Below are 4625 nucleotides of genomic sequence, written 5' to 3'. Positions count from 1 at the left end.
TCACATGCTTATGCAAGTCAAGTATGGAATGCAAGAATATGTTAAATGCAACCTTAGGTCTGGTTACCGAGCCTCGATATTTAATCATCACTAGATATAGAACAAAGCTCATAGGTCATAAAATTCCCACTAACATTGCAATCATGGAAATATGAATATAACATACATTATTGAATTGTCGAGATTAAATATAAGCATTCGAGGCACAAGAAGCCAGAATGACCAGAACATTTGTCCCTTTTAATGTAGCAAGTTAACATAGGAATCAAAGCATAGATGCTAGGATGACCTGAATGTTGCTTGCATAACAGACATGCCAAACACACAGGAGATCCATCTTATGCTAAGTACTCAGTATTTATACTATCCACAATGACCCTTGCATTCGTAACCTGAGATAGAAGTGTGCTAGATATACTTGCAGTGACCCATATGTTCACTTAATAAGATGAGTATTGGTATGTACTATAGCATGAAGAGTTCACTCCAACAAACAAGGAAAAGAACCAATGTTATTGACGTATCTGTATAAAAGGAGTCGAGGTACACATGGCCATCCAATACGAGATGGAGGCTCTTATATTGGACACCCCTTTTATAGGAACGTATCAACTTGTTGGAACTAAACCACAGACAAAAAGCCAAGAAAAGATCATGCCCCCATTCATTACTTCTCTAGTTGAAGATGACATCATTGAGTTGCTCGAGGAGATATGATAACGCAAAAACAAAGCAAAAAAAGAAAAAACTCAGCATATCCAAAAAAGTATATTATTTTTTAGTTTAGCTTTTTGGATTGATGTCAAGTGTCAATGTCTAGAACATGTTTCAAATAAATCTCTTTAGTAAGGTGACGACAGTAGGCAGACATAGCCAGAATGACTGGTGATTGAGGTCAAAGAGGAATCTTCACGATGAAGAACCTAAGAAGGACTAAGCAACAATAGACAGACACAGCTAGGATGACTGGGGACTGACACAAAAGAGATCTTCCATAAAGGAATCTGGAGATATGAACTTAGCAATAGTAGGAAGACACAGTTGAAACAACTGGTGACTATTGCGGAAGAGATTCTATGAGGAGAATCTTGAAGAGAGTATCACTGGCTACAGTAGGCAGATGTAGTGAGAACCACTGGTGACTGTCACGAAGGAGATTCTATGAGGAGAATTTCAAAAATAGTGACACTAGCGACAATAGGTAGATGCAGTGAGAACCACTAGTGACTATCATGAAGGAGATTCTATGAGGAAAATCTCAAAAATAGTGACACTAAAGGGGGAATTCCCCCGAGCTATGACAAGACTGAATCCATGGATACATGAGTAGAAAGTAGGAAAAGCAGGAAAGCAAAAGGATGAAAGTGACTATACAGAGTAGCCAGAAGATGCACTACAAGATGGAGCATTGGGAACAAGAGGTGTCTGTTTACCAGGTTTTTACCTTCTTGGAAAGATTCTCTTTTTTTGCTACCATGATGCCTATTTCTAGGTTTTCACCAATGGTACTTTTTTTTGTTTTTCATTTTTTTTTTGTATTTTTCTCTTTTTGATTTTTTTTTTTGGTGTTACAAAGGCACCTATTTGCTAGGTTTTCACTAGGGTAACAATTTTTTCAAGACTTTTTCTAATTTTTTAGATTTTTTTCAGGACATATAGATATGTTCAAATAGCTTGCTGAGATTAAATCAACTGTAAAACCACTTCAGGTGGAGAGTGTTGACAGGCTCTTTAAGCACTTTTCCTTCAATTGTGGAAAGCTGATAGGTACTAGATCCATATACGGTAGTAATGATGTAAGGACCTAGCTAGTTTGGTTCAAACTTTCCCTTTTGCACTCGTTATTGTTGATTCTTCGAGTTCTCTCTCAAGACGAGGTCACCCAGCTAGAAGTCATGTGGCCTAACCCTCCGATTGTAACTTTTCATCATTCTTTGTTGATATGCTCACAGATGATCACATGCCACTTGTCATCGCTCATCTAGTAACACAAGCTCTTGAAGCCAAGCTATCCTGTAGTCATCATCAATGATAAAACCCTTCATAGTGATTCTCAAGGTAGGAATCTCAACCTCTATTGGAAGCACAACATTCACCCAATACACCAACACAAAGGGAGTTGTGCCCGTTGGAGTTCTAATGCTTGTCCTATATGCCCACAGGGCTAGGTTGATTTGGAGATGCTAGTCTCTCCCTGACTTACTGACTGTATGATGAAGAATTTTGAGGATGGCCTTATTGGATGCCTCAGCCTAGCCATTACCCTAGGGGTAATAAATGGAAGACCAATGTTGTATAATCTTGAATTTCTTGTACAGTTCCTTGAGGTTTTTATTTTTGAATTTTCCCCCATTGTCAGTAATGATTGAGGATGGTACACCATATCTACAGATGATGTAGTTTGTGATGAAAAGTGTTACAGTTTTTCCATCAGCAACTGCGAGAGTTACTACCTCTACCCACTTCGTGAAATAATCTATAGCCGTGAGAATAAACTTATGTCCATTAGAGGAAGTTGGGTGGATTTGTCCCACCAAGTCAAAGGCCCATTGTTGAAATGGCCATGTTGTAGTAGAGGGAATCAGCTCTCTGGCTAGAGCATGGATGAGATTCCCATGTAATTGACACTGCTTGCAGGACCTAGCATATTTGATAGCTTCTTGCTCCATTTTGGGCCAGTAGTAACCAGCATGAAGGAGTTTGTGAGCTAGTGTGAGGCCATTAGAATGAGATCCACAAATGCCCTCATGAATGTCAATTAGTGCGCATTTGGACTCTTCGGGTTCTAAACACCTAAGGAGTGTTCTGTTGAGAGCTCTCCTATATAGACCGTCAACAATAATGACATAATGTGAAGCATTATGAATTAGGTAATGTTTCTCATTCTAGGTCAGACCTTCCAGAATGTTTTGATTATGAAGGTAGGAATAAATGTGGTGGTAGCGAGATGATTCTTGTCCTATAATGGAACAGATCATCTTAGAATCAGGGGTGTCATAGGCTAGGTAGTGTAACACTTCCACTAAGAACTCATGTCGAAGATCATTTTTAGGCATTTGTAGTAGAGAGGCTAGAGTGGCCATGGCATCAACCGCCTTATTATCTACTCGTAGAACTTGCTGAAAAGTGATGTGTGCAAAGTACTTCTTTAAGTCATCAACCATGCACTTGTAAGGAATTAGTTTCTCATCCTTTGTTTGGTACACATCATTAACCTAGTTGACAACAAGTTGAGAGTCACCAAAGATATCTAACTGATCCACTCTCCATTCAGCTGCAATTTTCATGCCATTGATCAAAGCTTCATATTTAGCAATGTTTTTTGTACAAGGATATAGAATCTTGTACACTTTGGGTAATGAGTATCTCTGTGGTGTAATGAAGAGTAATCTAGCACCTGATCCTTGTTGTGTGAAGGACCCATCGAAGAACATAATCCATTTTTGGTGCGTGAGTGTCAGAATTGACTCATCTGGAAAATCAATGTTCATTGGTAGAAGACTTTGTAGGGGTGCCTCAGCTAGCTGGTCTACAATTGCTTGTCCCTTAATTTCCTTGCGTTCAACATATTGGATGTCAAAATCACTAAGTATCATAACCCATTTAGCCAATCTCCCTGTGAGAGCTGCCTTATTGAGTAAGTATTTTAGTGGGTCTATTTTAGCCACAAGCCATGTAGTGTGGGTAAGCATGTAGTGTCTCAACTTTTGGGAAGTAAAGACGACTGTCAAACAAGATTTCTCAATAATGCTATAGTTCTTCTCATAAGAGACCAATGTTCGGCTCAAGTAGTAAATAGCCCTTTCTTTTTTGTCATTATCTTCTTGGGCCAATAGGATGCCCAGAGATGTTTCAGTGGCTGAAATGTATAAAAGAAAAAGGCTTCCCATGAATAGGAGGCATCAAGATGGGTGGATTAACAAGGTATTATTTGATCTACATTAAGCTTTGCTCACAATCCTAGCTCCAATTAAATCTCACACCTTTATGTAAGGTCTTTTTGAAGGGTTGTGATCTATCCGCCAATTGTGAAATAAACCTATGAATAGATTGAATCCTTCCCTGTAGCCCTCTCATCTGGCTGATGTTCCAAGGTGGTGGCATGTCCATTATTGCTTGTACCTTCTCTGGATCTACTTCAATTCCTTTTGCAAAAATAATGTATCCCAGCAACTTCCCTAATGTGACACCAAATGTGCATTTCTTTTTATTGAGTCGAAGACTAAATTTTTCCATATGATCTAGGATGGGTCCCAAATCTTTCAGATGAGTATTGCATTTAGCACTTTTGACCAAGGTATCATCGACGTAGTCCTCCATGGTTCTATGCATCATGTCATGGAAAATTATAGTAACAACCCGTTCATATGTAGTACTGGCATTCTTCAAACCAAATAGAATCACATTCCAACAAAAGGTTCCCCATGCACATGTGAAAGCCATTTTCTCCTAGTCTTCTAGCACAATTTTTATCTGATTATATCCAGAAAAACCATCCATAAGTGAATACATCTCATAGCTAGCCGTCATGTCCACAATCATATCAATATTAGGGAGCAAAAAGTCATCTTCAAGACATGCCAAGTTAATATCACGAAAGTCTATACAAACCCTGATAGATTTAT

This window comes from Cupressus sempervirens, chromosome 4 (genome assembly GCF_028749045.1).
Source record: "Cupressus sempervirens isolate cs-2001-9-10 chromosome 4, ASM2874904v1, whole genome shotgun sequence".
NCBI lineage: Eukaryota > Viridiplantae > Streptophyta > Pinopsida > Cupressales > Cupressaceae > Cupressus > Cupressus sempervirens.
Note: the sequence above shows the minus strand (reverse complement) of the source record.